The following is an 11,813-nucleotide window of genomic DNA, read 5'->3' as shown; positions in this document are numbered from 1 at the left end:
TTCTTAAAAAAATTATTTATTTTTGGCTGCATTGGGTCTTCGTTGTTAAGTGCAGGCTTCCTCTAGTTGCAGTGAGCGGGGGCTACTCTTCGTTGCAGTGCACGGGCTTCTCACTGCGGTGGCTTCTGTCATGGAGCGTGGACTCTAGGCGCACAGGCTTCAGTAGTTGTGGCACGCAGGCTCAGTAGTTGTGGCTCGCGGGCTCTAGAGTGCAGGCTCAGTAGTTGTGGCGCTTGGGCTTAGTTGCTCCACGGCATGTGGGAACTTCCCGGACCAGGGCTTGAACCTGTGTCCCCTGCATTGGCAAGTGGATTCCTAACCACTGCGCCACTAGGGAAGCCCCTCAGTGTTCTTTTTTCCATGGTGTTTCTGGAAGTTTTACATCTTCACTACTCCCCTTCATACCTAAGGATCCTAAATACTCTTCCAGTAAATAATTAACATATTCTTCTGTAAAGATCCCTTTAGAGACATTTTGCCCTAGCATCTTCAAAGGGATTACCTCATTTATCCAGGACAAGGGATACAATTGGACAGTCACAGAAGTCATATCAGCATCAGTCCCAAGTTCAGAGCACCTGTCCACCTGTCACTATGTAGTTGCTATTCCACAGTTGATATGTGGCCTGTCTCCAGCAGCTCTGGCTCTAAAGAAACAGGGCTTCTGGTTTAACAGTTTATACTCCACTACTGCATGAGTACTTTGTAACCTCCTGAGTACCACTGCTTTATTAGGGGAAAAAAATCACTTTAAGGATATGGAATCATGGAATCCTGGGGGAAGGAGTCTTGGTGATGATCCAGTACAACCATCTCAAGAGAGAACAAAGACCCAGAGAAAGTGATTTTCCAAAGGTAAGCTGGGAAATTTACCAAGTTGAGGCTGAAACTCATGCTTCCTTACTTCCAGCCAGGTACTTTTTTTTTCTTTTTTCTTTTTTCTTTTTAAACTGCACCAGGTTCCACATTTTAAAAGATTTTGGCAGTCTTAACTGATTAACTGCCTGTGATAATCTTGGGGCCTCCCTATTTTTCCATTAAGGCACATCTCCAATTTCAAAATGGAAGCCAATGAGAACAGAAGCTGAGAGCAGTGGCTTGCAAACTTCATTTATACACCATCTTAATACCTCTGCCTTACCAACATTATTATTCACTTAAGTTTCTGCCTTGAAGAAAAAGCTTAAATATATAAAAAAGGGAAATTTCATAGCCTCTTAGGAGCTGAAAGCCTGTAATCAATAACCAGAACTAGATTCTTTCCAGTAACCTACATGGTCTGTCAAGTTTGAGCTTGTTGCCTGCCAAAGCTCCGAGCCTGAAGTTTGTCCCCTATTTCAAAAAGGGAGATTAGCAAGTGCTAAGAGGATGTTGACAGCAAACGCCCCAAATTAGGGCTGTAATTAAGAGGGCTGAAAGTCAAGGAGAGTAGAGGTTAGCCTATCAACTCACCAGCAATACCACAATGGTACATATCCTTGGGAGACACAGTGGATAAAGTCCTTCCATGTCAGTGTCTTATGCACAGGTGGATTCAGCTTGGGAGTGGAGGCCTAGCAGTGGTCCGCACAGCATTTACAGGCCTAGGATTTCCCACCTTAGTGACTTTAGCAAACACCTATGGAGTCAGGGAAAGAACCCTTTCTTAAGCTCCTCCCTTGCAGGCACGCTACAGCTGTAAACGCTACTTCGTTTAATCTTTCTAGCAACCCTACGAAGCCTGTGCTGTAACTTTTTAAACTATGAGTAGACTAAGGTTCAGAACAATACAGACTAGTGTCAGTGATCTTTGGCAAGTCTCTAGGGACTCCATGGCTCCCTGGCCACCAAGCCCGCGTTGGGGTGACTTTCTCACGTCCTGTTCTCACAGGCTGAGCGACAAAGGAAGACGAGGCCACTGTAGGAAAATACTTCCCAGGATTCCAGCTAATTTGTCCACAAAAGTGCCCTCTGCACCCCACCCCCCGCGTCTACACCAACTACTCAGAGAAACACACCCCGGCGCCCTCCAGACCGGACCGGGCCGGGGGCGGCGGACGACGCCTGGACCCCGACCCTGCCCGACGCGGCGCGGCCTCTGGCCCCGCCTGCGACGCGGACCCCGCCTTGGGGGGCTGCGGGGGACTCGGCGCGGAGGGGCTCCAGCCGCAGCGCCTGCTGCCTCCGGTCACTCCCCGAACCCACTGGCCCGGGGGGAGGCGCCGAGAATGCAGATCCCGGCCGGTACCAGCTCCCAGCAGCGGGGCTGGGCCCACACCCCGAGCCGCCCGCCGCCCGCCGCCCGCCGCTCACCCGCGTCCCGGGTCCCGTTCCGCTCCGCCTCCCGCTCCCGGCGACCGGAGGCGACCTGCTTCCGGCTCCGTCTGCGGACGGCGTCCCCCTCTGCCCTCCGGCGCCGCACACCCGCGTCCACAGGTTCCGAGGCTCGCGCGTTCCGGGGCACTTCCTCCAGTCAGCCCTAGCACGCGGGGCCCACACAGGTCCCCAAACCCCACCCGACCCCTCCCCGCCTGGGTCCCCAGAGGTCCCCAAACCCCACCCTGGCCGGGGTCCCCAAGCCCTCCACCCCGTTCTTCCTCGCCGCGGGGAGGCAATAATAATTACCTACAAAGATGAAAACTGGATGTTAAGCATGAAAACATATATACTGCTAATAATTAAACTAAAAACTACAGATGTGTGTATAGCAGGCTTCTTTCAATGCTATAAACATTTGTGGAATGAGTGAATGAACTATGTAAAACATATCTGGAAGATGAATTGGAAAATAAAAGTAATTTTTTGTGTTATAGCAATAGGTTTGTGGAAGGTTTAAAGTAATTTTCGTGGCTTTATTTTATTTTTTGTTTTTTGCGGTATGCGGGCCTCTCACCGCTGTGGCCTCTCCCATTGCGGAGCACAGGCTCTGATGCGCAGGCTCAGCGGCCATGGCTCATGGGCCCAGCCGCTCCGCGGCATGTGGGATCTTCCCGGACCGGGGCACGAACCCGCGTCCCCTGCATCGGCAGGCGGACCCCCAACCACTGCACCACCAGGGAAGCCCTCGTGGCTTTATTTTAATATCTTTTAAATAATAGCGTGCACACAATTCCTTTGCTACCTTAGACATTTCCCCCAACTTGCCTTTATTGGAAGACTAGACCTTATAGTCTGGAAAAAGAAAAATTCTACAAATTAAGATTGAGAAATGCCAAAAAATTGAGTCTCAAAAATTGAGATTTCACTTTCAAAACAGAACTCCTGGTGCAAACCCATTCCTTGGCAGGTTCTCTATCTCCAAAATGGCAACCCCATCGTCCTGGTTGCTCAAGCCCAGTGCCTGCAGGCATCCTGGATTCCTCTATTTTTCTCACCCCTTATCTATCACTATGTTCAAAATATATTTGAGATCCTATCAATCATCCCTGCCTTGGCTGCCACCATCCTGATCCACCTCTCTCCTGGCCCCGACCCTGCCACCTTACAGTCTGTCTCCACACAGCCCCCACTTAAGGAGTCCAGGGCTAATGTTGGATCCCGGGTGCCACCAGTTGGCAGAAAGGCAAAACCAGAGCTCCATAATTTAACCCAGCTCAGGGGTTCATTCTGCAGAGCAGGGGGAAGGACTTGAGGCCTGGACCCACAGGGGGCCCTGAGTGGTCGGCTCTGGAAGCCTGGGGGTCTCCATCAGCTCTGAGAAACTACAGCTGGCCTGTGCTCTGTGCCTGGGCAGCCCTGCAGCTGAGTCCTCCCCACAGACCTCCCAAGGAGCTGCCGTCAGGCTGTCCTGGTGACCTTTACATGGACAAATGACTCAGAGTCAGAGGGACCCTTAGACCCTCCTCACTTATGCATGGGTGCTGGGTGTGGTGGATGATATGGCTGAGAGCTCCTGGGTCTCTCTTCTCTCCGATTGGACACAGGCTGGGCCATGATCTTCATAGTTCTGTTAATAGTCTACACCAGGACTTCCCTGGCAGTCCAGTAGTTAAGACTCTGTGCTTCCAACGTGGGCGGCGCAGGTTCGATCCCTGGTGGGGGAACTAAGATCACAGCGCAGTCAAAAAAAAAAAAAAAAGTCAACACCACCCCATGCTTACTCTGTTCTAGGCACATCTCTATTTTTAATGCATTTGATTCTCGTTGCAACATTAGGGACTAGATATTGTTATTATCTTGATTTTATGAGGAAACAGGTCACACAGGTGTAAATGACAGAGCCAAGTTTCAAAACTAGGCAGCTGAATCCCAGAAGGCATTTTCCTGTTTCTTGTGCTCACATCTTACTTATGTCAGCTCCACATGCATGTCTGCCTCCGTGGCTAACTATGGTATATTGATATACCATAAACCACTGTGACTTTTATACTTGGAAGTCAGTTTGGCTGGACCTATATATATATTTTCAGATTCTTTTCCATTTTAGGTTATTACAAGATACTGAATATAGTTCCCTGTGCTATGCAGTAGGTCCTTGTCATTTATCTATTTTATATATAGTAGTGTATATATGTTAATCCCAAACTCCTAATTTATCCCTCCGACAAGGAACATTTCTAATAGGTACTCTCTCCTAAATGCTACTGTTAAGGGTTGAATTTGGGGGGGGTGTGTGTGTGTGGGTGTGTGTGTGTGTGGGTGTGTGTGTGTGTGTGTGTGTGTGTGTGTGTGGGGGTGGGTGTGTTCAGGGTCAGGGAAGGCTGGAGTCAGCAGGCAGTGCCTGTAATACCTTTTCGTAAGCATCAGGGGGCGCTGTGGGCACGTCCCTGAGAGACGTGGAGGCTGTTGCACAGGGGCACCAAATCCTGCCTCCCGGTGCTCAGTGCCCCAGGAGCCCAAGGCTGCCTTCCAGTGCCTTCCCAGGTCACCCTTCGCGGGGCCATCTTGACCGAACGCAGGGAGTGTGGGCCCGGCGCTGAGGGGAGCTGATCTGCACAGAGAGGACCTCCCCTCTTCACTGGGGGGGCAGGTGAGCCAGGCTGCTCACCTCTAGCAGTGGGGCCTCAGTAGGGCTAGTGCTAGGGCTTTAAATGCTTAGGGAAATTCACAGGGAAGCCATCTAGACATGGGGTTTTCTTGGGGGGAAAACTGAAAAATTTAGAGATTCTATTTCTTTTTTAAAAAAATATTTTTCGTTTATTTACTTACTTATTTTTGGCTGCATTGCGTCTTCGTTGCTGCACGCGTGCTTTCCCTAGTTGCGGCGGGCGGGGGACTAATCTTTGTTGTGATGCATGGGCTTCTCATTGCGGTGACTTCTCTTGTTGTGGAGCACAGGCTCTAGGCGCGCAGGCTTCAGTAGTTGTGGTACACGGGCTCAGTAGTTGTGGCTAGCAGGCTCTAGAGCACAGGCTCAGTAGTTGTGGTCCATGAATTTAGTTCCGCCGCAGCATGCGGGATCTTCCCAGACCAGGGCTGGAACCCCTGTCCCCTGCATTGGCAGGCAGATTCTTAACCACTGCGCCACCAGGGAAGTCCCACAGATTCTGTTTCTTTAGCAGATATAGGACATTTTAGATTTACTATGTATTCTTCTGTTATTTTTGGGAAACTGATTTCCAAGGAATTTGTCTATTTCATCTTTGTGGTCAATTTTATGGGTGTAAATTTATTAATGTTATTCCTTTAAGTCTCACCCTCCCCTGGACTGGACTGTTCTCCATCTTTTCCCATTTCCAACCCAACTGTCCATTTCCGTCTGAGGATGTCACTGGGTGTTATTCTATGGGGTGGCATGGGCCTGGGGCAGAACAGTGGCAGAGTCCAGGCCCATGCCCTGGGGCAGCAGGGGCCTGGTGGGGCTGTCCCTGGGGCCTGATCAACCAGCCCCCAGGTTTCCTGTCTGCCAATATCTCAGGCTCCCTGGTGATGCAGGGGGTGGGGGAGGGGAGGACACGGATTCCACACCCAAAAGAACAGAGAGACAAATTATTTTATCAGAAATAAAGGGAAGGCAGAGTCAAGATGGCAGTATGGGAAGATGCGGAGTTAGCGTCTCCCCACAACTAGGGCACCTGCTGGCTGCTGGTGGGGGACCCTGATGCCCAAGGAGACGGGAAGAACCCCAGAGTGAACCAGTAGGATGTAAGGGGGCTGAGGGGGGGAGGAGAAGTGAAGGCCAGGCAGGATCAGCGCCCCTGAGGCCAGGGAGATCAGGAGGGGCCCTCCCAGACCCCAGACCAGAGGAGCAGGAGAGTAGAGGAGGGCGTTTGTCCCTCCCACTCGAGTCCAGGAAGCCTGCTGGGCTCCCAGGTGAGGCCCTCTGCCCTCTGAGACCAGGGTTGGGAGGCACGCCTGGGCCCCTTCTGTTCCTTGAGCCTAAGCCCCACCCCCCACAGCTCCCAGGGCCTTTTCCAGCCCTGTGGGTCCTGAGTATTGGCCCTGCCAACCACCCAAACCTCGCCCTTGCTTAGGCCCCGCCCTCCACAGCCAAGGCCTTTCCCCCCCTTTCTTTTTTTTTTTTCTTTTCCCTCCTCCTCTTTTTTACTATTGTGGTACTGATGTACCTTCCGGTTGTTGATTCACCTCTATTTTTATTTTTACGTTCTTTTTAACATATCTGTTAGTTTCCCAGTCTTATTTTTTTACTTTGTTTTGTTTTGTTTTGTTTTTTTGCCACCCCACGCAGCTTTCGGGATCTTGGTTCCTGAGCCTGGGGTTGGGCCAAAGCTCCTGCGGTGGGAGCCCTGAGTCCAAACCACTGGACTAACAGAGAACCTCGGACCCCAGGGACTATTCATTGGAGTGAGGTCTCATGGAGGTCCTCCTCTCACCACCAAGACCCAGCTCTACCCATTAGCCTACAAACTCCAGTGTTGGAAGCATCAGGCCAAACAACCAGTAAAGCAGGAACACAATCCCGCTTAAAAAAAAAAAAAAAAAGTGATATGGCAAAAAAATATGTCACAAGGTAAAAACCTACAAGACCGGGCTTCCCTGGTGGCGCAGTGGTTGAGAGTCTGCCTGCCGATGCAGGGGACACGGGTTCGTGCCCCGGTCCGGGAAGATCCCACATGCCGCGGAGCGGCTGGGCCCGTGAGCCATGGCCACTGAGCCTGCGCATCCGGAGCCTGTGCTCTGCAACGGGAGAGGCCAAAACAGTGAGAGGCCCGCCTACCGCAAAAAAAAAAAAAAAAAAAAAAAAAAAAAAAAACCTACAAGACCAAATAAATGAAGAGGAAATAGGCAATCTACCTGAAAAAGAATTCAGAGTAATGACAGTAAAGATGATCCAGAATCTCGGAAATAGAATGGAAGCACAGATTCAGAAAATACAAGAAATGTTTAACAAAGATCTAGAAGAACTAAAGAACAAACAAAGATGAACAACACAATAACTGAACTGAAAAATACACGAGAAGGAATCAATAACAGAATAACTGAGGCAGAAGAACAAATAAGTGAGCTGGAAAACAAAATGGTGGAAATGACTGCTGAGGAGCAGAATAAAGAAAAGAGAATGAAAAGAATTGAAGACAATCTCAGAGACCTCTGGGACAAAACTAAACGCACCAACATTCGAATTATAGGGGTCCCAGGAGAAGAAGAGAAAAAGAAAGGGTCTGAAAAAATATTTAAAGAGATTATATTGGGCTTCCCTGGTGGCGCAGTGGATGGGAGTCCGCCTGCCGATGCAGGGGACGCGGGTTCGTGCCCTGGTCCGGGAAGATCCCACATTCTGTGCAGTAGCTGGGCCCGTGAGCCATGGTCGCTGAGCCTGCCTGTCCGGAGCCTGTGCTCCGCAACGGGAGAGGCCACAACAGTGAGAGACCCGCGTACTGCCAAAAAAAAAAATTAAAAAAAAAAATTAATAAATAAAAATAAAGAGATTATAGTTGAAAACTTCCCTAACATGGGAAAGGAAGTAATCACCCAAGTCTAGGAAGCACAGAGAGTCCCATACAGGATAAACCCTAGGAAAAACACACCAAGATACATATTAATCAAACTAACAAAAATTAAATTCAAAGAAAAAATATTAAAAGCAGCAAAGGAAAAACAAAAATTAACATACAAAGGAATCCCCATAAAGTTATCAGCTTATTTTTCAGTGGAAACTCTGCAGGCCAGAAGGGAGTGGCAGGATATACTTAAAGTGATGAAAGAGAAAAATCTACAACCAAGATTACTCTAGACAGCAAGGATCTCATTCACATTCGATGGAGAAATCAAAAGCTTTTCAGACAAACAAAAGCTAAGAGAGTTCAGCACCACCAAACCAGCTTTACAACAAATGCTAAAGGAATTTCTCTAAGCAGGAAACACAAAAGAAGACGACCCACAAAAACAAACCCAAAACAAGAAAGAAAATGGTAATAGGAACATACATATTGATAATAACCTTGAATGTAAATGGATTAAATGCCCCAGCCAAAAGACACAGACTGGCTGAATGGATACAGAAACAAGACCCATATATATGCTGTCTACAAGAGACACACTTCAGACCTAGGGACACATACAGACTGAAAGTGAAGGGATGGAAAAAGATATTCCATGCAAATGGAAATCAAAAGAAAGCTGGAGTAGCAATACTCATATCAGATAAAATAGACTTTAAAATAAAGACTGTTAAGAGAGATGAGGGACACTACATAATGATCAAAGGATCAATCCAAGAAGAAGATATAACATTGGGAGCTCTGCGTTGGGAGTAGAGTCTTACCCACTGGACCACCAGGAAAGTCCTGCAGCATCATGGATTTATGTAAGAGCTCCACAACTGTGCTTACTGCAGAGGCTGCAGACGTCTTGAAGGCCAAGACAGCCAATGCATGTTGCGATCCATGATGGAGAAAGGTAAATCAACCATCTCAGGGGATTCCCCATTACTGACACAGAAGTCAAGCATATCTTGAATGGTGCAAGGGAAGTTGGTAGGGGAGGCTTCTCTGACATGATCAAGGACAATGTTGAGGAACATGTGGAAGAGCACAGAGAAACCCTTACCAACAAGGAACACGAAGATCTGCTAAAATCCCACATAGATGATGATGATGCAGAAGATTAGAGGAGGCAGAGCCATCACCTTGGACACTTGGAAAATTTGCTGCAGTTTTTCCAACGGGCACAAGTGAATACGATCCTCGAGCAGTGTCCTTCGATGGAATGAAGTCTCCGTGTCTTTCAAAGGATAGCAACATGCCTATAACCACTGCAAGATTTGTTTGATGATGCAAAGAAAAAGAATAAACAACTTCCTATAACAATGCTTCTAACTAAAGGAAAGGGAGCTCAAGGAAAGGGAGCACATCTGGCACATCAGTTCAACTGGGGCTTCTAGTTGGGTACGTTTATAGAAGTCTCAGCCAACCTCCAGGATGAATCTGGTTTCTGCAAGGACAGATTGGTGAATTATATGGAACTATGACAAGGACCACCGCCCATGAGTCCTTTACATCCTAAGAGTGGCACAATTTTCCATCATTCCTCTTAGGATGTGGTACTGCTTTTTATTTACTATCTTGACCAGGAGTGGGAACAATTACAGAGGCCTCCATTTGGCCTTCCCCATCACAATAGTTCTTACCCCACAGATGAAAGACCCAATGTGAGTATAGCATCAACTTCCAAATGTTCTATTCCAATTACATATTTGCAAACTGGGTAATGACACAGTATACCCATTGTGAGCTGATCTCGGCCAGGATTCTATTTATTACCTGGCTCTCCATTCTAACAGTGGGCCACAATGATGTTTTGGATCTCCAGATATCAGCGTCAACTCTGACACTATGTCCAGCAATATTCAAATTGTTTGTATATTCCCCTTTCCCTGGTCCAATCCTCAAATTGCTTGTATATTCCAATTCCCCTTATTTACACTTACCCGAGTGTGGTAGCCAGCCTCCAAAATGGCTGCAATGATTCTTGCCTCCTGGTATTCATGCTCTGTGAAGTCCCCTGCCACAATGAATAAGCCAGGTCTGTGCTAACCAATAGGATGTGGTGGAAATTACAGGGTGTGACTTCCAAAGTTAGGTCATAAAAGATACTGTGACTTCCACTTTGTTCTCTCTTGGATCATTTCCTTTGGTGTCATGGAGACACCCAAGCAGCCCTCTGGAAAGGTCCATGTGGCAAACAACTGAAGCTTCTTGTCAAAAACTTGCCAGGCATGAGAGTAGCTACCTTGGAAGCGTACACTCCAGCCCCGGACGACATCTTGACTTCATCCTTACGAGAAACTGTGAGCCAGCACCACCCAGCTAAGCTGAAACCAAATTCTTGACTTTTGGAAACCGTACGAGATAATAGCAAACTACACTGCTGAGTTTTGGGGTAATTTGTTGTACAGAGACAGGTAACTAATACGCTGAATAAATGTATGTAGATTCCTTTGAGGAAATTATTAGAGTCCCTTTCTTCAACCAAAGGGTTTCAGGCCTGAAAACTGACTCAGATCTAGGAACTTGGCAAGGGAGCATGCCTTTTTGTTGGGCTGACTGCCCTCAGCCACCCGATCATCCATCCTTGATTTCTTCTGATAGTAAGAGTATTACTCTTGGTGGCGGTCCTTCTATTGATATCTTGCACTTAAGGACACTATTCTATTTTTTTATTTTGGCTGCGTTGGGTCTTTGTTGCTGCGTGCGGGCTTTCTCTAGTTGCTGTGAGCGGGGCCTACTCTTTGTTTTGATGCACAGGACGCTGTGCTCTTTAAACCATGTCCATAACCCTTTGTGGGTCAGGTGCCTTGGCTGCCACTCCAACCATATGGCTCATTACAGTAACTGAGTCCACCCAGCTTCTGATGTGAAATGCCATCACCTGACCCCAACTGCTTCAGGGTCCTATCATCCCCATTTTTATTAGTGAGTCTAATCCTGTAACAGCCGCTCTTTGCGTCTGTCAGCCCTGGCCTACAGAGGAGCACCATCACCGAGCTGTCAAGTGAGGCTGCTGGCCCTGTCATCGGCATATTCCGAGGGCCTTGGTAACTGGTGTGTTTGCTGGGGCTTCCCGTGCAGCATAACCATTTGGTTGGTTTTTCTGATGTTACGCAGAAAGTGTGTCTTTGCCAGCCTGCCACCTCCCGTGAGCCCCTTCCCCTTCCGCTGCCACCTGTCCCAACAATCCTGGAGTTTCCACCTCACTTAGCACTGGCTGTTGCTCTTTGCACACTTCCAGAAGCCATCCTTGTAGCAAGTTCACTTATACTTGCTTAGGTCCCTGACAGGATGTTCAACATTCTACCTCTGAAGGATGCCCACAAATCAGCAAATCCACCCCCCAATCTCAACGTCTGGGCCCCTTCACGGAGCACCCTCATAACGCAGCCCCCCACGCCCCCCAACGGACAACTCCTGGCCAGGCCCGGCAGCATCTTCGGGGCGCGATGCCTCCCCCACCCCCCCACCCCCAGCCTGAGCACAGCCACCGCGCGCTGCCAGCGCTGCCGGGATAAGCCCAGTCAGAGGCCTGGAGGGCAACTGCGGGAGAGCGAGGAAGGCGAGCAGCCTCGGCAGGGCGTTCAAGGAAGGGCGCCCAGCTCTGAGTGGGGCCTCGGAGCCCGATGGAGAACGCGGATTTCAGATTATTCGGGGCCCAGGCGGGCGGGGGGAGTCCACCGCCTTCAGACCTGCTGCTCGGGGGTCCGGCCCCGGCCCGCGCTCCCCGGCTGCCCCGGAGAGCCTGCCTGCGTCTCCTCGAGCCTTTGCTGCAGCCCAGCCGACGGCGTCCCCAGCACCGTCCGCGGCCTGAGGAGGGTGGGCGCGCAAGGGCGTAACGACGGCCCGTGCCTGAGCTCGACGAGGTCTAGCCGCCCGGAGTCCTCACTCACCCACGCCGCGCTTCCAGCTTTCCTTTCAGAACCTCTCTGGGCCCCAGTCAGG

General features: G+C 49.5%; 1 protein-coding gene across 5 annotated transcripts in view; it reads right to left on the bottom strand.

The window, feature by feature from the left end:
- The window catches only part of TOP3B (DNA topoisomerase III beta), a 110,073-nt gene that overhangs the window by 15,640 nt on the left and 82,620 nt on the right, over positions 1-11,813 (bottom strand). For 2 of the 5 annotated variants that reach the window (XM_082641271.1, XM_082641275.1), the window contains exon 1: positions 2,293-2,380. The exons of 1 other annotated variant lie outside the window; for it this stretch is intronic. The gene's annotated coding sequence lies outside the window, so the exon portion shown is untranslated. Of the gene's footprint in view, positions 1-1,452; positions 1,619-1,997; positions 2,016-2,292; positions 2,381-11,813 lie in introns of those variants that run through there. 2 more of the 5 variants (XM_082641272.1, XM_082641273.1) reach the window with 2 other exon arrangements.

The sequence above is a fragment of the Mesoplodon mirus genome, assembly GCF_964341445.2.
Source record: "Mesoplodon mirus genome assembly, chromosome: 13".
Classification (NCBI taxonomy): Eukaryota; Metazoa; Chordata; class Mammalia; order Artiodactyla; family Ziphiidae; genus Mesoplodon; species Mesoplodon mirus.
The sequence above is the reverse complement of the archived record's forward strand: the minus strand, read 5'-3'. Positions and strand labels throughout refer to the sequence as shown.